Here is a 24,578-nt window from a genome sequence, read left to right on the forward strand (position 1 = left end):
CTACATGCTACAGGATTGGATCTCAGAACACCACTGCTGCTGTCTCCGAATTCTCTGTGTCCTGCAATGGCATGTACTGTGGAGAGAGCACCATCATTCACAGAGGAGGAGAACCAGACCCTGCTGGACAGCCTCCTTCCACAGTACTGCAAACTTTATGGGAAACAAGAGGAGCAGGTGAGTGTAGAGTTCACTGCCTTTTCAATTGTACATGTTATCTGACTGGCACTACTAGCATTGTGTGATCACCAAGGGCAAGCATGCAAACTGAGTAAGTTTACGTTTCAGAGTGTGTAGATGCATGTGCTGTACTTGTACAGTGATGAAAATGTGTATTTTTGCCTGCTTGGGTTTTCCAGGTGCTGTTTCATGTCGTGAATGCAGGCTTGCAAACAGGACAACTGCCCATGACCATAGTTGCACTACCTGTATACATCATATGCACTGCTAATTACAACACGTATGCCCAACTGTGTGATTGAGAAACCTGGTGCATGTGTAGTAATGATGTCTCACTTTGTCATCCTCACAGGTTTCTTCCCATCAGAAAAATGAAATTTGGCAGACCATCATCCGGGCAGTAAGAGAGGTGGTTGGACTCGGCGGATTGCAACAGTCCAGCTGAAGCTGTCACCTCCTCACAGGAGGGGGGATGCCAGACCCTGACCCCCCACATGTTACGGATTCTGACGGTGGTCTTCCCAGACCTGGATGGGCAGTTGAAGGCCAGACAACACCAAAGAGGGGGTGAGTTCATGCGTTTTTGGTATAATGTGTATAACCTGTAGTTTGCACTCCTTCAGCCTCATTACGCTACCACAGTTTGTCTGTCTGCTCATACAAGTACCATGTGGCTACATTTGGTGATGCCACATTCTCATCTGATGACCAGGTGTATCCCTTTCCCTCTTTGACATGTGTCACTTTGGTTGTGTGTATTTGTGGTTGTCCAAGGGAATGCTGAGAGCCACATCTGCAACAGGGGCATTGAATTGAGCATCATGAGTGAGGCTATTGTGTGACATGTGTCAGCATTTTGACTGACAAATGACCTGTGCTCTTTGTGTGGTCCACATATATGCACAAATTGCTGTTGTGGGTCAGCATAGGAGTGTGAGGTATTGACTACACACCCATGCAGATGGCATGATCAATGTTGAGGACTCAGAAAAATGATATATATGAGTGTAATAAATGCATAGTCACCTGCATAGTGCCCAAGGCCGGACTGGCATTTGCGGGCACCAGGCATTTCCCCGGTGGGCTGGAGGGGTGGGGGCCGGTTTTGTGGCCGCAGGGGGGGCGCTTTTCTTACACAGTGCCGATTTTGTAGCAGCGCTGCAAAATCAGCCCTCTGTAAGAAAAACGGTAGCAGTGCTTTGCGGGTAAGAACCCCCTCCCCTCTCATTACCAGGGCTGGTGCAGAAGCAACCTGCCAGGGCTGGATGCTGGTCTCAGTCCGGCCCTGATAGTGCCCCTGGTAATCCCATGTTTCACATGGCCCATGGGCAGTTATGCCTACTGCATCATCTGAGACATCCTGGTCTCCTAATCCTAAAATTGGGTGTGATCCATCACTTTGCCCATTATGATTGTATTTTTCATGTGTCTGACACTGTGTCATGGTGGACTGGCATAGCTTTTTGTAGTTCAGAAGTCTGCTGTATGTTTGTCATAGACAGACATCTAACATGTGGCTAGTGGATCTGCACACAGGGCAAAACATATGTGTGTAGACACTCGACTGAGCATAATGGTGGGTTGAACAGATATGTGTGAGCAGTCTTATTATGTTCCTGTGAGGCCCTTATGTGTTCAGGTATACAGAGATGTTGTTTCACAAACTGAAATGTGTCAATTTTTTTACGTGGCATGATCAGATTCTCTCAAATGTGTGTAGCATGTGGTGACCATGTATACATGACCACTACCGAAGTTCCATTCATAGTGTGAACATAAGTGTGGCACAGTGCTTATTTTGGAGTCGGCATGCACTGCTCCTGGGACAGGAGTCAGTACTGACTGATTGTCGATACAGGCCTGTGGCCTTGTGTTTCACTCTAAAATCTGGAGCATGCAGTAATGTAACTTGCCTGTTGTCCTGCATCCACACTGTTGTAGCTTTGTGTTTCATACATGAGGCCCTCATGGTGTCTGGGAATGGAAGTATGTTCATCATATCAACAATGAGTACGACTATCACAAATGCTGTCCCAAATGCAGATTCAGTGGCCTGAGATGAGACATGAGTGTAATAACCGATGACAGTAACGGTCATCTCCACTCCAGCTCCAGTGAGGACTCCCTTGTGGAGGCGGGTGTGACAACACCAAAAACCACAGATCGCAAATCTGTCCCCACCACCACCACCATCTCCACCCTCCCAGTTGCTCCCATCCCTGATGTCCTTGGAACCTTCCATGTTAGAGAGCATGTCTCCTTCAGTCCAGGCACTGCACCCTCTGCCTCTGTCTCCCCTGCTGCCCTGAGTGTGGAGTCTGTGAACTTGCTGAGGCAATCCATGTGGGGCAGACATCGATGCTGAGTGTCATCCATGCTCACACTGGTCTATTGACACAATTGGTGACATTCATGGAAGGCATCTCAGCAACCATGCCTGCCCAACGGCGCATCAGTCAATCCATGGCCTCTCCCTCCAAAACCCCTTCCCTTGACTCACTTGCCACCCCACCGTCACAGAAGCTCTTCCTCTGTGAGCTTGGCCACTTCCCCACAGCTACATCAGGTCTAACTCACAAGAGGAAGAGGAAGCAACACTGAGGTCCCCACCCACAAATCCCCCAGGACCAAAAAAAGCAAGACCCCGCCACAATCCTGTACTCCCACCACACAGTCTCCATCATCCAGCACCCAGGCCACCACTCCTTGGGTTCCCACGGCACACCCTGCCCCAGGTTCACCCACACACAGGTATAGCATCCTCAAATTGATTAGGCCCTCCCCCCTTCCAAATGCACTTCCACCCCAACCTCACCCCCTCTGCCTGTTCCTATGACTGCTGTGGAGACAGTGTCCCCCATCTGACCCTCACACTTCATCTGAGCCCCAGACAACGCCTTTGGACATTGGCACTGCAGTGGAGACCTCGTCCACTCTGTCTGACTTGGGCACTGCAGTCGTGACGGCGCCCACTGTATCAGACAGATCCTGACAATCCTGCACCTGCCACACCTACCCTGCCCCCTATTGCTATCCACTGATCCTGTCCCTGTGGTGCCTGAACTGCCCCTATGTATGCCCCTCCAAGGGGAGATGTTCCCTGGCTGTAGCAGTGCAGGCAAGCAATGCGTGAAGAGTAGTCATATCTCACACAAAACTAGACAATGGCCATGGACTGGCCATTGGCCTTTGGATTTATCATTGTATAAAACAGTTCATTTTACGAAAGCTGAATGAAGCTAAAGTTTGTTTTTTGCTAATTTTGAGTTTAATGTACATGATGTTGCTGATGAGTGTCATTAAGTAGCTGTTGCTATTGTGTTTGTTGGAAATAAGTAATTTGGTGATGGGATAGACTGCATGTGGTCCATGGTACATGTGTCCTATTACAGTATGTAGCCATGTCATCCTTTGCTGCAAATTGAGGTAGTCATGATCCCAATTACTTGGCACAGTGAGTGTCACCTTCTTTTCTCAAAAACACATATTTGGCTTACACTGTTACCTCTGATTTGTGCACACTGTACTTTTTGCAGACTGTGGGACCATCTACACTGGACATGCAGATTGTCACAGCAATGCTGAACAAGTGATGTGTGTCTTCAGTGTAACTTTCTAGACATGTGTTTTGATGTTATGCAGATGACATAGGAATCACTCCTGTACCCAGGCCGATGTGACCAGAGCTTCCAGTGTGTTGTAATTGGTGTCTCAGTGACCATGTTTTATGCTGACATGACTTAGCCCTGCACAGACAACGTTTGACACAGCTGACCTTACACATGAGTGGAGTCACCTCATGACATTGTGTTCTTCCGTGACATTGACTGGGCCCATGTGGTGTGTTATCTGAGCATGCCTCTGTGGGTAACCTTTCCTGTTTCAACACAGCCTATATTCCCTGCAGATGTTCCTGTTTGTGGTGCTTGCTGCTTTGTCCCGTGTTTGTCCAACGTCTTTGGAGTAGGTTTTCTGGGATGTAGGTGCATTGTAGACTACTGGTCATTCGGGTGTAATCCGTAGGTCAGTTTGATGTAAGGGCCTGGCATGTGAGCTAATGCACACACGCCATATTCAGGATTCACCACAGCACATTTGTGTTTCATACATCAGGTTGTTTTCACTTTGTGGTGTCTTTCTGTGACTGGGTCACTTGTATGTGCGTGTGACTGCTCACACTCTTCAGATCCTAGCCTTCAATGTTGTGTGATGTCAACATGTGTTCTTTGTGGGTCTCCTAGGGCTCTTCATTGGCCTGGGACTGTGACAGGGATCTTGATGTATCAGATACATTTTACATCATATAAATGTGACTCATACTATGCAGTGTGGAAAACATTCATAAGGGCTGTTGACTGGCCATGTGTGAAGTGTTTGTATACCTTGGATCCTCCCTCCACCCCAGGGATTGTCAGAGTGCATGTGTAATGTCAGCAGTCCATGGGGGCTTAGCTGATGCACATTGTTGCAGACCAAGGTGTGTGGTGTTGAGAGTGGGCATATGTGAGTTGTCTCATGGCTTGCCCCCTACCTACATAGTGACCTTAAATTACAGGCCATGCCAGTGAGTTTTCTGTGTGAGTGTGATGTAAGTTTGTCTGCCACGAAATGACAAGGTGCACACATGTGACTGTGCTCCACAGTATGGGTTACATCCAAATTAGTCATCACAAAGGGATTATCATACAGGCTACTGTCACCACTATGTAGGGTCCTTGTGGGTACTGATGGAGTGGGTATGTCTCTTGCTGTGTTGGTTTGTGTTCTGGCCAGCTTATGTTACATGAGTCTGTAGAGAACCCACTCATCTGACAATGCCTGATTGCCCACAAAGAGGAACCCAATTCCTATGAAACTTCTGGATTGCACTATTGACACAAATGTCTGATTGGAGACCAGCCCCACATCATGTGTATCATACTAGCCTGGGTACAATGAGACATACACACACAAGTTGTGTTCGATGTGCAGTGTGAGGTTGTGTTTGTGCATCTGCACCCATGCATTGGTATGGCTTTTGTGGGCCATTGGCTAGAAGTTGGTTGTAGCATTTTCATACTGTCCCTGGGACTCCTACCTCATCAGTCTGCACATACATCATGGTTAGTGTGTTCCATTGCTGCCATGGTATGGGTCTTGATCACCAAAAAGCTGCAGTCTACATTGGATTCCTTAGTGTGTGTGTCTGTTTGTGTGCATATGTGTGTATGAAATATGATGGTCACTACTTATTTTGTGTAATTGTCCATTGGAGGCATTGTCAGCCCCCATGTGCGTTGCGTCTCCGCACATTTACTTATTTATTTATTTATTTATTTATTTATTTATGCGTTTTTATATAGCGCGGACTTTACCCGAAGGTGTTAGAGCGCTTTACAATAGGAACAGAACTGATACGTGAGAACATTACAGGTGAACACATTACAAAAGCAAACACTAAGTTACATGAGGCAAAAGTGACAATCGTGAGCAAACAAAATACACGAGGTAGAAAACGGTGCATTACAGGAGGAAAAAGTGGCATGTGTGCAAGTTTACAAAAGCGTACAAAGTACAAATAGAGGTATAATACTGCAATAAATGGAGGACACTCAAACACAAGAACAAACGTTACTTAGGCAATGGTGGCACTTGTGCAAGTATCGAAAGCAAACAAAATGTAAGAGGTAGTAAACAGTGTGTTACAAGAGAAAAGCGACGTGTGCATGTTACAAAAGAGTATGAAACACAGGTAAAAGGGTAGTACTGCAATAGATGGCAGACTTTCAAACCACAGGAACACACTGGGAAGGCACTTCCATAGTCATGGAGAATAGACATTTTCTGGCAGAGGATGTTTAGTCGACACAGAAATCTTTCACTCAGCAGATCAATGTTTGTTTGCAAAACAACCACTTCTTTGCCACTACATTGCTTGTGGTGTTACAGCCAGGAATCATACATGGTGGTTTTCAGATGTGGTTGATTTTGGCCGTGCAATCACCTTTTCGGTCACTGCAGTGAGGTGATATTAAAGCCCATTACCATAATGACCCTGATGTGCTGGTGTTCTGGACCCCACACTGTAGTGAGGGGGGTTAAACACCATTCCCACAACTTACCACATTTGCTGGGGTTTAGGACCCCATACTCACCTTTTGGTCACTGAGGAGAGGTGATGTTTAACCCCATTACCACAATGTTCATGTTAGGCTGGTGTTTTGTGCCCATTCTCTCATTTTGGTCACTGTAGAGCATCGGTTGAACCCTATCGGCACACCTTTACTCAACATGCTTGGAGTTTGAGCCCCACATTCACATTTTGGTCACAACTGTGATGGGAGCTACGTTATATGTTCCCTTTCAGTGTCACTGTTGGAGGCAGTTTGCACACAATACACAATCTTGCCATGATGATGGGGGGGGTTGTTTGGCCTACAACCCCTATGGGTGGAAATGCTAGTGGTGTTAGCCATCACCCCCTAGAAGTAGGGAATGCTGGTAGTGATGGTACCCCCCTATGATTAGGGAGTAATGGCAGTGATAGCCATCAAGCCCCCTAAGAGCTGGACAATGCAGGGAGTGACAGCCATCCACCCCTATGGGTTGAGGCTGCCGGTAGTGATAGGCATCCACCCCTATAGGTTGGGATTGCTGGTAGTGATGGCCTTCCTCACCCCCTCTATGGACTAGACAATGCTGGTAGTGATAGCCATCCACCCCCTATAGGTTGAGGCTGCTGGTAGTGATAGGCATCTACCACCTATAGGTTGAGACTGCTGGTAGTGATGCCATCCCCCCCTATGAGCTGGACAATGCTGGTAGTGATAGCCATCCATCCCCTACTGGTTAAGTATTGCTGGTAGTGATAGCCATCCACCTCCATGTGTTTATTAATACTGGTAGTGTTGGCCATCCACTCCCCTATTGGCTGAAACTACTGGTAGTAATAGGCATTCACCCCCCGATAGGTTAAGACTGCTGCCAGTGATGGCCACCCCCCTATGGGCTGGACAATGCTGGTAGTGATAGCCATCCACCCCTAAGGTTAAGTAATGTTGGTAGGGTTAGCCATCCACCCCCCTATTGTTTGAGGCTGCTGGTAGTGGTAGGCATCCACCCCCCTATAGGTTGAGACTGCTGGCAGTTATAGCTATTCACCCCCTATGGGTGTCGTACTTACTGTCTGCGGGGTATGCGTCAATTCCTGATATTGTTTCGGTCATAGAAGCATACAGTGCAAGGATAACATGCACAATCGTATTCGTGGTTTGTTGGTCTCGTAGCCGTGGATCGTGCAATTTGATGCGGAGAGACTTCTGTTCCGGATGCTGGTGACCTGTTTGGCGCCTAGGAATTACGCATTGTACTTGCCCAGCCGGAAACTGCTGTGTGTAAATGCTTCCGGACGACTCCATTTCAGCTTTTCTGGTTCCGGCTCGTACAGAAACTGTTGCTTGATTCTGAGCATACATGTCGTTTGGGAATTGGGCACATTTGTGCATTGTACTTACTCGTCTGGATGGAACGGCTCCCGGAATGAGTAGGTCAGAAGGTAACACAACGGACAGCTCTCAGAGGCTGTCCGACCCGGATCGGAATTGGGCCCTTAATGTTGATGTTAGTACTTGTAGTTTTGTATTTGTGTTGTGGGCGGGTGTTGTTTTCTTTTTTATTTACAGGTTTTGTGTTTGGTGAGTGAATGGAGTTGCTGTCACGTTTTTTTTCTGCAGTAAAGGAAAATGCTGTTTCTTGTTTGATAACAAGTTACTTTACATTTCTTTTTTTTCCAAGTTTGTTGGAGAGTTTTTTTCTAAACTATTTTCGGGTTTTTGAGGGTTTCGTCATTAAGAGGTTTGTGGTGGAGATTTTTTTTTGTACAGTTGTATTTTTACTTTTTTTGGCCTTTGCTATCCAGTGGAATCATATTTAATTGATTTGCTGTGAATTTTATCATTTTTGAAGATATTCTACTGCTACAGAACTGTAAGTATTTTTTTTACTATGGGTGGGGAATGTATCACTTCTTTCATCGTTTCTTTTTCTTTAAATATTAATATTTTGTCATATACTTTTGTGCTATATTTTACATTTTATGACATAATTATATTTATTATTAAAAACAAATCTGTTGTTTATATGCTTCATAGTTGTAAGATTTAAACAATGTTTACTATTTTGTTTATTTTAAAAAATTGATTTAGCGATCATGTCTAGGTATTCTAGACCTTGGATATTGGATACAACTTGGTTTTATGTTGCAGGTATTCGTACATAGTTTTAGTTTGTTAATGTAGTTTAAGGCCTATTTTACTTAGTGGTTGCTCTAGTCTGAGTTCTTGGTAGCTCTGTTCTTTTTTAATTGCTTCAATGAGTTTGTGAAGTGCAGGTGGTCCCCTTCCAATTGTGGCTTGGAATGTATTATGCCATCCTTCCATCACGTTTATTTTGGCTTTTTGAGCCACAATACTAGCAAACATGTTTCACCAGGAGATCTGAAATTTAAGTTGTCTACAGTGCCCTGACCTATGTAACCTTCCCACCCAGTTGTCTTCGAAGTAGTCTAGGTCTTAAGTGACTTAATTCTGTTTCATTAGCTTGAAAAAAAGGACTTTCTATAAGTAAGTTGTAGTGATTGGCTATTTCAGTATTTGGGACATAGGCCAGGGCTATTCATTTTATAAATTGATAGGCGAAGTTGCTATTTGCTGAATAATGTATGCTCAAAGTTGATTTCTGTAGGTGCCTCCATATGCTCTGATTAAAACGGTAATAGCAACTTTGTATTACAGTGTGTGTTTATAGTTTGTTGTTTGAGGATGGATTAAATCATTGCCTGCTTAAAGTCTATTATGATTCTTTTTGGATAGTAATTTTCTGTGAATTGTTTGACTATAGTTAGTAGTTCTACATAAGTGGTGTTCTTTTAATTAGGCAGTAATGCGTAAATAAAGGGGATATTTGTCTCTTCATATTCTCCATGGATGGTATACAGCTGCTAGAATGGTTTGAGGTAAACTTTAAATGTGCCATCTACCATATACATTTTGCAGTTTCTAAGTTTCTGTAAATTTGTATTAGTTGCAATTATATTTATTTTTCATGACTTTTGTTGTCACAGGTAAGGAGTTTTTTCTCTTTGTGGGTGATGGTATACTCGGGTAGTATTTGTATTTCTCCAAAATATTGGGGGATAGGAGGAGTTTGAGCTGTAGCTCTTTTAGTTTTTGCCATGAGTCTTTTCAAAGTGGGGATGGAAAGTAGTTGTCCTGTGACATGTCCTGGCACTCTTGTGAAAACATTATTTATTATTTGGATGCGTGTTTGTTGGGAACTTGAGCTTGCTTCCCTTATTGGCTCTACGGCATCTTCAATTTCAGTTACATTGGGGAGATGGTTGTGTTCTCTACAATTCACTACATTGTTATCTATTGTAGTGGCTCTCCCATAAAAGGCATTGGAAGAACATTTGCTACATTAACAATGGGTTTTATTTTGTGTAACCTTTTTTGGGGTATAAGTGGAGCCCATGTAGCAAAGCAACAGTTTTCCCTTTTGCGATGTAATGAACTTTCCTCTTTCTGCCATTTTTTGGGTATATCTGTGAAGATATATATATATATATATATATATATATATATATATATGACTTCATCTACGTACCTGTGCTTACCAAGGCTACAGGAACACTGGCTCACTGCGTCGATTGTTGGTGGGGTGAAGGTGAGGCATAGGAGCCTCGTAACTACCACAAGTACCACAAACCCAAGGGAACTGCAGACACCGCCCACTTGGGCAGGACTTCCGAAAAGTGAAACTGCAGCAAAAAATGGCCCGATGAAAGTGGGAGGAGTGTCTCTAGGTACTTCAGAAGAGACGCCCTGCGATCTGTGGTGAGCAGCTATTGCAACAAACGAAGGCATCCGATGAAGGCAGGTGTGCCGAAATGCATTATGCCATTTTGTTGCCTGAAAATTAAAAGAGACTCCTATTTACTTACCTGCGTGGGCTTGCTTCTTCCCTGGTGTAGGAGGTCGCTGAGTTGGATATATATATATATATATATATATATATATATATATATATATATATATATATATATATATATATATATTCACTGAAAAAACCATAGGTTATAGACCATATATAGTTAGGAATTTGCATTTACAAAACCTTGAAAATTCACTGAAAAAACCATAGGTTATAGACCATATATAGTTAGGGATTAGCATTTACAAAACCTTATTTTACTTGCACAAAACCATTGAAATTCCATATATAGTTAGTTGCACTAACTATATATCGCGCACCCGCAATCCACTGCTAATGATGTCACATATTACATCATTCATGACATGGTCAGTGACATCACTGATGACATCACTGATGACATCTCAAATGACATCACTGATGACATCACTGATGACATCTCAAATGACATCACTGATGACAACACCCAGTGACTGTATGTTTCTGTAAAGTTAAAATATGTCTTACATATTGAACAATGAGTGGATGTATAAGTGTCTGGATGAAGGATTTAGTAGGTGCATGACTGAGTGTATGAGAGAATGATTAAATGTGTCTCACTGAGTGCATGGGTTAGTGACTAAACTGTCTTAATTTGTGCATCATTATATATGTTGTTCTGAAAACTGCTGCATGTTTAAATCAGTAGCTATATGTGTAACTATATGGGTTATTGAATGGTTGCCCAAGTATTTGTATGGGAGACTGAGTATGTGTGTGGGTGGCTGGGAGGTGTATGACTCTGTGCATAGATGTGTGAGCAGTTGATTCACTAAATGTATGGGTTCAAAAGTACATGTGGAAACAGCTGTATGGACAGTTGACTGTGTGCATGAGTGTATTGGTTAGTGAATGGATATCTCAGTGCTACATGTCAAAGTAAGTACATATGTAAAACACAGTCCATGTGAGAGTTGACATATATAAATAACTGTGCATAAGAGCCAGTGAATGTGTGAGTGGCTGTATGGATCATTGTGAACTTGTATCAGGGATTGCATAAGACAGTAAATATGTGTTAGTATATGTTTGAATAAGTAAGGTGTGTATAATTGTATAGTTGAGGAAATGGAGGTGTGATTGATTGTTTGCATAACTGATTAGGTGTGTGAGTAACTCCATGGATAAGTGACAGTCTGTGAGTGTCTGTTTATACTGATTGTATCTAAGGTTATATTAGAGTCTGAAGATGTTCATTGTATTATCACATAAATGATATCATCAGTGATGTGATCAGTGATGTCATTTGAGATGTCATCAGTGATGTCATCAGTGATGTCATTTGAGATGTCATCAGTGATGTCATCAGTGATGTCACTGACCATGTCATGAATGATGTAATATGTGACATCATTAGCAGTGGATTGCGGGTGCGCGATATATAGTTAGTGCAACTAACTATACATGGAATTTCAATGGTTTTGTGCAAGTAAAATAAGGTTTTGTAAATGCTAATCCCTAACTATATATGGTCTATAACCTATGGTTTTTTCAGTGAATTTTCAAGGTTTTGTAAATGCAAATTCCTAACTATATATGGTCTATAACCTATGGTTTTTTCAGTGAATTTCATTGGTTTTTTAAAAGCTAATATCTATAGCTGTAAAATATATTCTTTATTACGTGACGTATCACATAGCCCGTGAGACGCCTCATGACGCATTGCATAACCGTGACGTATCGTCTCTGCAGCGCAAACAAAACCCGTAACGTAAGCGCGCCGGAGCACGCTTACAGATATATATATATATATTTTTTTAACCTTAATTAGACAAAATCCACACGTGCACATATCTTGAGGCCTTGCAAAGGCACATCAAACAAACAGTCCCTACAATTTTGCCAAGTTTGGTGGAAATCTAATCCTTTAAATTTTTTTTTACTGTTTCTCTTGATTTTCCCCTTGTTACGCTTACCGGAACGCTACCCGGTATGCAAACAAAGGCTCCAAAAACACAATATGTCAGACTCCCGTTACGCTGCCGGTTAGCTGCCCGTTTTTTTTGCCCCGTGGGGAACTTTAATAGCCCCCTCATCAATCATAGGGGTTCAGGAGGGGTCTACCTTACCCCTTTCCTTCATTTACACCTTTTTTTTTCCACCTCGTGTCTCTCGATCCCACCGAGAGACAAGATGGCGGCCGCTCCGGACTGTTTAGAATGTTAACAGCCAATCAGCTTCTCCTCAGACTCCCGTTACGCTGCCGGTTAGCTGCCCAGTTAGCTGCCCGGTTCGCGTACCGGGACGGGCCTCTACGGCGAAAAATCTCTCCCTAAATGATTTATTCAGGTTGACGATAAAGTGTGGCCTATCTAAAGGTTTGTTTGGGCCCAGATCTTTGGACTGGGGTAAATGGGTGTCATTGATCCACATTCGGTTCATCACCTGTTTTGTTTGTTTGAGGTGAGGCCAACACACGGTTGCAGATGACATCATAGACACTCAAATGCCTTATAAATATGACCCAAAACAACCTATGAAGCTCTAGCAGTACATATCTACAAATGTAATTGATTTCAAAAAATCGTTTTTAAACACAGCATATAAATCAATTGTATAGCTGCATTCAAGAGGAAATGACTGAAAATGTCCTTGAGACACATGAAAGCGTTTTACAAATTACACTCCCCGAGGCGCTACCCGGTTCGCGAACCGAAAGCTAACCTTGCGGAATTTTTTTAAAAAAAAATTTTTTCCGCACATATAAGCCTCCTCAGCCACCCTCAGAAAACCTAGGGGGTCAAGATAAGTCTACCATGACCCCTTCTACCCATTCTAAACATTATTTGTCCTCCATCTTGTATCTTAATGCGACCGAAACACAAAATGGTGGACCCCCGTGATGCTTAAAGTTCGCGAACCGAGCCGCTTCCTGGGAAGCGGTCCAAAAAAAAGGTGGGAAAGTAATTTACAGAAAAACGACTAGAGACACTCTCACCAAATATAGATTAGCTCATACTACATAACAATCCCTTTCATTTTCACAAATTTGATTGAAATTCCATGTATGCCATTAAGCCTGTAGACCTCTCTAAGTACCGTGAGGTAAATTACTTCACAAAACACATCTGAAGTGTTGGAATTGACAACCAATGAAAATGTTACTTTCATTTTCTACTTTTATTATCTAACATTTGATTGGTTATATACCTGTATATATATATAAAGGAGGAGAAGAAAACACAGCCATTTTGACTGCTACTTCTTGTTGTACTTGTACATCACATTTGAATAGCTATCAAACGATTCAAGTTGTTTGTGAAGGTAAGTTGTTATTTTTAAAACTGAAGTATATTGTGCACTATAACTTAATATGGTAGACTTTTTCTGATAGATATATACTATCCCTCTATAGTAGTTATAGATTTAGATAGACTTCTCTGTTATAGTTATGAATGGAGTTAGGCTTGTCTTGGTTAAATCACATACACTTTTTTATAGTCCTATTTCCACTCTGATACTATACACTGCCAAAAGATAAATTCACTGATAAAAACTGCCTATCTAAAATTATTCCCAACAGTGCCCTATCTCTACTAATATATATTTTTTTAATCAAAATTTCAGGCAAAATGGAAGGCGAGCAACAAGTTAAATTTACAATTGTACTGGAGGAGAGCAGCCAAGAAAAAATTGATGATTTTATGGATCAAAGTAGAGACCAGGAACTACTACAATGTGTTGAAGCAGTGGATAACCTGCTTCAAAATGAGGACAATTTACACCCTATATTCAATTTTGAAATTTCTGACACTGAAATGTTAGAAAATTTAATGAATTATGAAACACAAACAAAATAAAAAAAAATACTTTAAAAATAAAGAAAACAAAAAAAAACAACAAAAACAACAAACAATTAACATACAGTATTAGAAAAGTCTATCATTCTTTTATCCTTATAGTCCGCTGCCCAGAACACTTCCCGGTTCGCGAACTTGGCGCTCACCACGCCAAAAAAAAAAAAAAAATTTTTTTTGACCCTCCTGGGCCCTTTAAAAACCTCCACATAAAACCTAGGGGGTCAACGAGGATCTACTATGCCCCCTTATGGTAATTTCCCCCTTTGTTTTGGCCTCTTCTTCTCTCTCGATCCTACCGAGAGTTAAGATGGCGGCCGCTCCGGACTGTTTAGAATGTTGACAGACACCGGAGAGCCAATCAGCTTCGCATCGCAAAGTTCCGTTTCGCGAAAAGTAAGCGGACCGGAGCGCAGCCCGGAGCGCTGTTACAGATATATATCTTGTTTTAAACGTTAATTTCTCAAAATCCACTGGAGCACATATATTGAGACCTAGCAAAGGCACATCGGGCTAACAGTCCCTACAATTTTGCCAAGTTTCGTGTAAATCCATTCAGCCGTTCGAGCTAAAAGTGAGGCCAAAGGCCCTATGGAAATTAACATGGGAAAAACGCGTTTTGGGACCCCCCTTTTTTCTCGGCCCCCCCTTGACAAAACCCCCCCAAATTTTCAGGAGCTGCTCAGAAACAAAATGTGCCATTTTCCTGAAAATTTCAGCCGATTCCGTCCACAAACGCCAAAGTTATTAGACATAGAATTTTCAAGAGTTCCATAGAGAAAAAATCCTAACTATATATACCTACTGGCGACCGCCAGTAGGTAATATATATATATATATATATATATATATATATATATATATATATATATATATATATATTACCTACTGGCGGTCGCCAGTAGGTATATATAGTTAGGATTTTTTCCCTATGGGATTTCTGAAAATTCTATGTCTAATAACTTTGGCGTTTGTGAACGGAATCGGCTGAAATTTTCAGGAAAATGGCACATTTTGTTTCTGAGCAGCTCCTGGAAATTAGGGGGGGGTTCGTCAAGGGGGGGCCGAGAAAAAAGGGGGGTCCCAAAACACGTTTTTCCCATGTTAATTTCCATAGGGCGGTTGGACTCACTTTTAGCCCGAACGGCTGAATGGATTTCCACGAAACTTGGCAAAATTGTAGGGACTGTTAGCCCGATGTGCCTTTGCTAGGTCTCAATATATGTGCTTCAGTGGATTTTGAGAAATTAACGTTTAAATCAAGATATATATCTGTAACAGCGCTCCGGGCAGCGATCCGGTTAGCGAACTTTTCGCGTATCGGAACTTTGCGATGCGAAGCTGATTGGCCCTCCGGTGTCTGTCAACATTCTAAACAGTCCGGAGCGGCCGCCATCTTGTCTCTCGGTAGGATCGAGAGACAAGAGGAGGCCAAAACAAAGGGGGAAATGAAGGAAAGGGGGCAAGGTAGACCCCTTCTGACCCCCTAGGATTGATGAGGGGGATATTATAGAGCCACGCGGGGCCCCAAAAAAAAAAAATCCGATTTTTTCGCCGTAGAGACGCGTCTTGGTAAGCGAACCGGGCAGCTAACTGGGCAGCTAACCGGGAAGCTAACCGGCAGTGTAACGGGAGTCTGAGGAGTAGCTGATTGGCTGTCAACATTGTAAACAGTCCGGAGCGGCCGCCATCTTGTCTCTCGGTAGGATCAAGAGACAAGAGGAGACCAAAACAAAGGGGGAAATGAAGGAAAGAGGGCAAGGTAGACCCCTTCTGACCCCATAGGATTGATGAGGGGGATATTATAAAACCACGCGGGGCCCAAAAAAAAAAAAAAAAATCCTGAGGAGTAGCTGATTGGCTGTCAACATTGTAAACAGTCCAGAGCGGCCGCCATCTTGTCTCTCGGTAGGATCGAGAGACAAGAGGTGGAAAAAAAAAAGGTGTAAATGAATGAAAGGGGTAAGGCAGACCCCTCCTGAACCCCTAGGATTGATGAGGGGGCTATTAAAGTTCCCTGCGGGGCAAAAGAAAAAAAAAATTGCGATTTTTCGCGGTAAAGGTGCTTCCTGGTACGTTAACCGGGCAGCTAACCGGCAGCGTAACGGGAGTCCAACATATTGTGTTTTTTGAACGTTTGTGATATGTGCACGTGTGGATTTTGTCTAATTAAGGTTAAAAAAATATATATATATCTTTAAGCGTGTTCTGGCGCGCTTACGTTTTGGGTTTGGTTTGCGCTGCAGAGACGATACGTCACGGTTATGCGATGCATCATGAGGCGTCTCACGGGCTACGTGATACGTCACTTAATAAAGAATATATTTTACAGCTATAGATATTAGCTTTTAAAAAACCAATGAAATTCACAGAAAAAACCATAGGTTATAGACCATATATAGTTAGGAATTTGCATTTACAAAACCTTGAAAATTCACTGAAAAAACCATAGGTTATAGACCATATATAGTTAGGGATTAGCATTTAAAAAACCTTATTTTATTTGCACAAAACCATTGAAATTCCATATATAGTTAGTTGCACTAACTATATATCGCGGACCCGCAATCCACTGCTAATGATGTCACATATTACATCATTCATGACATGGTCAGTGACATCACTGATGACATCACTGATGGCATCTCAAATGACATCACTGATGACATCACTGATGACATCTCAAATGACATCACTGATGACATCACTGACATCTCATTTGACATTACTGATTACATCACTGATGATATCATTTATGTGATAATACATCTTCAGACTCTAATATAACCTTAGATACACTCAGTGTAAACAGGCACTCACAGACTGTCACACATCCATGGAGTTACTCACACACCTAGTCAGTCATGCAAAGAATCAATCACATCTCCATTTCCTCAACTATACAGTTATACACACCTTACTTATTCAAACATATAGTAACACATATTTACTCTCTTATACAATCCTTGATACAAGTTCACAATGATTCATACAGCCACTCACACATTCACTGGCTCTTATGTTCAGTTATTTATATATGTCAACTCTCACATGGAGTGTGTTTTACATATGTACTTACTTTGACATGTAGCACTGAGATATCCATTCACTCACCAATATACTCATGCACACAGTCAACTGTCCATACAGCTGTTTCTACATGCACTTTTGAACCCATACACCTAGGGAATCAACTGCTCACACATCTATGCACAGAGTTATACACCTCCCAGCCACCCACACACATACTCAGTCTCCCATAGAAATACTTGGGCAACCATTCAATAACCCATATAGTTACTGATATAGCTACTGATTTAAACATGCAGCAGTTTACAGAACAACATAAATAATGATTGCCAAATTAAGACACTTTAATCACTAACCCATACACTCAGTGAGACACATTTAATCATTCTCTCATACAGTCAGTCATGCACCTACTAAATCCTTCATCCAGACACTTATACATCCACTCATTCTTCAATATGTAAGACATATTTTAACTTTACAGAAACATACAGTCACTGGGTGTTGTCATCAGTGATGTCATCAGTGATGTCATCAGTGATGTCATTTGAGATGTCATCAGTGATGTCATCAGTGATGTCACTGACCATGTCATGAATGATGTAATATGTGACATCATTAGCAGTGGATTGCGGGTCCGCGATATATAGTTAGTGCAACTAACTATATATGGAATTTCAATGGTTTTGTGCAAATAAAATAAGGTTTTTTAAATGCTAATCCCTAACTATATATGGTCTATAACCTATGTTTTTTTCAGTGAATTTTCAAGGTTTTGTAAATGCAAATTCCTAACTATATATGGTCTATAACCTATGGTTTTTTCTGTGAATATATATATATATATATATATATATATATATATATATATATATATATATATATATATATATATATATATATATATATATATATATATATATATATATATATATATATATATATATATGCATGTTTAATAATTATTCAATTTTAAATAATCAACATACTAGTATTTTTAATATTATAGAAAATATACTTACATTAGTGTTGCTTTACTTTTCTTGATGGTATGTTTTGATGGTTGTTGTTTATTCACTGTTATATTTTCTGTTGATATGAAAGCAAAATATTTCTGTTATTAAAATGTTGCATATATTTTTAATTTAATTGTATCATTTTGTATTTAGTAGTAAAATAAGTAATACTTACTAGTTGTAGTTGATGAAGGTAATTTCATGGATGTTTTTTGTAGGTGCAGTATTTAGAAGCTGTGAAGAGAAAAGTATTTATTAGTTAAAATTGATATTTAATTTAATTTATTGTTTATTATGTTGTTGTATTTGTTAGTTCCTTTATATACTTACTTAGTTTGATGTTTTTCTTTAATGTAGATTTTGTAGTTTTCTTCGAAGTTGTCTATTGTCACTGTTTTTGGTACAGTTGTAATGAAGTGTAAGCTAGGAAATAAAGGAGAAAAGGTTATATTTTTATTTTATTAGATAATTTTAATAATTTATGAACATATTTATGAAGCTAAAGAATTGCGAATCTTTAATAGCGATTTTTAAGGAATTTCTGTTTTTAACCACATCGCTGCTGTGGTTATTTTTCCCCTGTGCTGGAAATTGCCATTTTGCTGGTGTCATGACGAGCTCAGCTCGTCATCAGCACAGCTCAACTGTGCCTCATGACGAGCTGAGCTCGTCATGAGCATGGAAGGGGTTAATGTATGTAGGAATTACTAAATAAATTGATATTTATACACAATCTGTAATAGGGTGTAGAATATGTTTTTATTAATTACTACGGGTGTAGAGGGCCATAGGAATGAATTGGAAACTATTTGCAATTTAATAGTACCTATTTTGCTTTTACGTTTTGAGTTGATGTATTTTAAAGGTACTTTTATTGGTTGTAAATTAGGCTATTTTGAGAATCAGCTTGTTTGTGACCAGTAATAAGCTTGATGCATGTGCTAATAAGTCTTTATCAAAACATTTTGTAATACAAAATATATACTTACTAGTTTTTGTTGATGAAGTGGTTTTTGTTGATGTTAATATTTAGTATAATTTTATGGCAGCTGTAAAAAGAAAATAATTTGTTAGCTATGTTTTGTACTTTTATCACATTTTAAAAATCAAAATAATTTAATTTCTTTGTAGGTTACATTCTATTTTTACTTTGATATATTTTTAAGGATGTTGGGTTAAATATAGGGGGCAGGAAAACCTTTGTCTTGTATTTTCTAGGTATATTTTTAATGAAGTTTAATCTCTGATTCTTAAAGAAAAACATGTAATGTTTTTATTTAATTAAATTAAAAAAGGTGGAGTATTTATTTTTTGTTATAACGTTTGGTTCTTACCTGTGCTCTAGAAAGTTTGATATAGTTGTTTATGTAGTTCTTCTCTGTTCTCTCTCTCGCAAAGTAACGGTCTTCCTCCTCGTTTGGTCTACAAACAGTAACATTGTGTTAATTAATTCCTTGCTTTTATAGTGTTTTTTGAATTAGTTAACACTTTCTATTGATTTGTGTTTGTTTAGGTTAAATCTATTGGTTGAGATAACTTTTTTGAATTTTTAAGCAGTTACCTTTTAATTAGTTTAATATATGTTTATTTAATGTTTGTATTTATATTATTTTTTTTGTTATTTAAATATAATTGTAATTTAAAATATTTATAGTTGATATATATTAATTTTAGTTCATTTTCAGTTCTTTGGATACCTATTTATTGTTGAATGTTAATTTATTTATTTATTTATGTTAGTATGATATTAGTATTTGTTTGAAATAATGTAATAATTTTTATACATCTTTTTATATTTTAAGTAATTTGGATATGTAATTTAATAACATATTTGTAAATAGTATTGTTTTTACTTTAAATGTGTTTTTTGATATACTGTATGTGTATTTTTTCAATATTTGTGTAGTTTATATTGTGAGTATCGATATTTTTGTGTGTTTTATTTTATTTTAATGTTAGATATTTTTGTAAACTATTTTTGTTGTCGATATTTTTGTCATCGACATTTTTAGAGACAATATATTTTTATTGTTGTTTGTGTTGTTTCTTATTAAGTATAGGGTGTCGATATTTTTGTCTATGATATTTTTTTCGCAATATTTTTGTAGGTTGAGGTTTTAGGAGTCAATATTGTATCAGTGATCCCTGACTGGGCTGGGCGATCAAAGCGGGCCTCATGGGGCCATTTGAGAGGCATAGTACCTTTGGGATTTGAGGCGGTTCTCGTGGCAGAGGGGACTCCCCTCGGTCTTGAGCCGGTACAGCACTGGGATGCTCACAAGGCTTGGGAACACCTGCAGGCTCGCTGGTCTTCTCCCTCTGGGGTTTTATTGAACTCTCTGGAGCTTGAGAGAGTTCTGCTTTTTATGTATGTTGCTGGGGATGTTTATCGCAACATGCGAATTTGGTGTAAAAAAAGCCTTAGTGACAGCCGCGAACTGTCCAAGCGGAGATTAACTTGTTTATATTTTTAAAAAAATGCTCAGAGTTAACCGTGAATGCCGCTGTCACGCTGGTCTGTTCAAATACATCGTTTTCCCTGAAAAAGTAATTCTGTCCCCTTTATCTATAGAGCCTGTTTACATTGTAATTTTGGACGGTTTGTCCCACGAGCCGCCGTTTTTCCCAATATTTCGAAAAACTGTAAAAAGCCTTCCCCAGAGCAGAATTCTCAGCCTGCATACGGTTACTTAAAGGTGAGTTATTGTTATAACATCAGCATCTGTTTGAGCTCTGTTGCGTGTAGGCAACAACATAATTAAAAACACAGCCTTAGTTTAGGATATGTGTGTGTAGATATACTTAAAAAAATTCTCTTGTCTCTTTAGGCTATCCTGCTGAAAGCACATTATAACACTTTTTATGAAAAAACGTCTAGGAAGCGGTTTCCCCATATCGACGGTCTACAAAAAGTAGCTGTGTCACGCCCTAGTATTTATAACTGTTAGACACTTGATGAAAGCACCATTCTTATTCTTGTTCTATTTTACAAATTAAATTGTTTTACTGTTTGATGTGGTTTTGGTCTCTATGAAGTGTCCCTCTGACTTTATGAATTCAATGAATGAATGGATGTGTTCCTGTACGGCATGGGACTCCCATGCTGTTTGAGCCCATTTGGGCCTGTGCCTTAGATTATTCAAATCAGAAATAAGTCTGTCTACAACTCATCTGAGCTCACTGTGCAAGAAAAAGTCTTGACAAAAATAATTGTCTAAATCTTGAGACTACGAAATTGAATTCGACATTATGTTATAAAATATAAGTGAATATTGTCAAAAACTATTGCTGTAAGAAATCATAAGCTATATGTGACACCTAAAACCACTTTTTTTATCTATCACAGAGTGATCATCGGTTTGATGTTACGTTGCCCAGATTTGTTTTCCATTGTATGCTTGCCCTGAAGAAGGTGCGGCCGTAGATCGGGCCTTGCACTGAAACGCGCGTTGGGGTGGTTACCCTTTTTCCTGTTAGTGCCATCTTGTCTCCCCAGCAAGCTGCTGAGAGGACACCACAGGACAACTTCAGTGTATCCGTATACAATGTGTACTGAAGTGTGTTGAAGTGTAAGAAAGGAATTTGAATGTAGGAGTGTGTGATGAGAGAAGAGTAGAGTGAATGTGAAGATGAATGGAAGATGAATAGGAAACTTGGGCATCTTATTTAAAGTTTATGTGATTGAAGTATTGTTATTTATATACATGTTTGATATTACTCTTTTTGTATACCTTGCGAAAAATAACTACCAAAAATAAAATGATATATTTTTTCACTCTGTTTGTCACAGTTAGCTGTATGAATTGACAGTGAGCGCTGAATTGTTGTTTTAATAAATGTGTCTGGACTCTTTTTGAGCCTCCAAATTGAATATATAGGGCAGACATAACTCCTTTCGATTTATGGTTTTTCCTCCCCTGCTTGTCTGCCCTGCATCTGAATCAGGGGGCCCTAGTTGTATTAGTTATTTCTCCCTGTGGCAGCAGTGTGGCCTTCCTAGCCGCATTGTCAAGGGAAGCCCGTTTGCTATGGCAATGCAGGTGCAGCTTCAGGAGAGTTCCTTCAGTCCAGTTGCCATTCTCCTCTCCTCTGTGAGTGCAACCCTGGGACATGCATGCCTCCTTGGAGGTACCTAAAGCATTGTGCTTGGACTGAATTTGATGTAAGGGGAAGCGCTCAGCACATGCTGGACTTAGTGAACACAGACCGCTCACCAGATGCTGATATCAGTGCAGGACGAAGTGCTTAACATGTGCTGAGCTTCAGGGAAATACCAATCCTGGAGTGGTCTATCGAAACTCCTGGTCATCACATTGCTGCCGGACTCACAAGATATAGAGTGCCATGGCATAGGTGCTAAAATGCAATCCCTGATGGCAAAACAGGGAACACACCAACAAGCCATTGAAGAACACAGTCGGTACAGAGGAAGGTGGCAACCATCAGGCCTGCACATAGAGGCAAGTTGCGAAGTGGCAGTCCCTTCTGCAGCCCAACACTTAAGTAGTCCACCAGAGCAAAGCAGTTAGCAAAGATGGCTGTTCCTCCTGGCAGCACAGTAGTCCTCTAGCAATGTGCACATGTAGAGTCAGCAGCATCTGGTTACAAGTCCTCTGCAGTGTCAAAAGATGTGGGATCAGACCCCTAGTACTTTTACTCAAAAATGCCTTTGATGTAGGGGGTGATGTCAAAAGAACCCTAAGAAGTACACAACAATCTTTTTCATCCAAGCCCTGGTTCCAGATGATCCCGAGGGGGTAAACCTGCCATTTGCGTGAGGGCAGGACACAACCTATTAGAAAAATGTGCATACCACCTCCCCATCTCTCTGTCCAGGAATACTATCAGCGTGAATATCAATGCATATGTATCCCCTCTCATACCTAGCACTGCCTGTGTTGTGGCTGTCTGGAGAGAATGCACACAGAATAGAAATCACACAGCCAAGTTGTGTATTGAAAACAGGCTGAAAGGTACAAAGAGTTATAAGCACAGAGAAATGCCCACTTTCTTAAAGTGAAATTTTTAAAATAGTAAGGTGAAATCCAACTTCACCAGTAAGCAGGATTCTCACTACTGTTCTAAACATACCAAACATAGCAACACCACTCCTTTCAGATCAATAATTACCATTGAAGCCTATAAGAGGAGTAAGCCTTATAGTAGTGAAAAATAAAATAGGCTGTGATAGAGAAGAGATTTCCTCAAAAGGATTTTATGACAAAGAAATTATTAATGACAACTTCTATCGACACCACAGCAAAGCTGTGTGAGTTATTTGTTATGAAAAGTGATATAAATATACGGAGTATAGTTACTGCATTGTAAAAGCATGCAGAAGAAAGATAGATTTGAGATATATGTTATTTGTTTCACTAATATAGATGTGATTTTTAATAATTAAATTACATCCTATTTATTTACATGTTAGAAAAGCGGGGGAGGGCAAAAATCTCATGTTATGAAATGCATTGCTAATCAATTTGATTTTCATATATGAGTGTGAAAATAATACGAGTTCAATTGAAATAATAGGATATAGTTTCGTTATCATATGAAAATTAACAAAAATAATATTTCATGTAATAACGTGTGCACCAGAAATTACAAAAGAAAAGTAGGTGTTATTCAATCATACTTAACTGTACCTTAATGAAACTTTTTTAGAATGTATTTTAAATATGTATTAATAGATTAGCACATAAACGGAAAGGTATAGAGACATTTTTAGTCATATGTACGTGTTGGTACTTACAACATTTATGAGTACCCTACCCTGTAGTTTCATGTACTAATTTCAATCATACTGAAATGAATATTAATGTATTTATGCTATATCTGAACTTATATGCTTGATTTCCATTTTAATGTGTGATTCATAATTAACAATAAATTGTCATAGTTTAGCTTAAATTCATGTAGGCCTCCTTCTTTCAGTGAAGTCATGGTCTGGTATCATCAAACCATATGGGAATATTTACTGTATTGCCAGAATTAGTGAGATAATAATTGTTTCCTTTGACATCTCCTTTACTGAGCAGTGCACTTTCTACAGTTTTTGCTACTTTCTAGAACAGATGGCTGAGAAAGTGCCCTTTAGAACTTGTTATGTTTCTTCTTGAATGTGCCACTGTTCAAAATATCGCATTATTGAATAACCTAAGGAATTGTATAATCGATTCAACAATTTTTCTGGATTTGTGTCTTTTTACTGCTGCATCACGCTCATCCTATATGAATTGACTCATGGACTGAGTGGTCTGACAAATTGACATGATGCCAGTAAGAGCCACCCCAGAAACTAACTGAAACTAACTGAGTATAAATGCCCATCTTAAGAGATTTTTGGAACCTTGACGCTAATGTTGAACTGACCTGATGCAGATCGATCCTAGCTGGATGAGGTATCCCTGTCATATTGCTGGGACTCTAGATGTTAAGGTGGCAGACTAAGACAGATTACTGTCTTGAAGGACTGAAATGGCTTCATGGAACTTTTCTGAACTCTCCTGTAAGTCTTTCAGGGAGGCTCACCTGCCTTTCCACA

Source organism: Lissotriton vulgaris, chromosome 5 (genome assembly GCF_964263255.1).
Source record: "Lissotriton vulgaris chromosome 5, aLisVul1.2, whole genome shotgun sequence".
Taxonomy (NCBI): Eukaryota; Metazoa; Chordata; class Amphibia; order Caudata; family Salamandridae; genus Lissotriton; species Lissotriton vulgaris.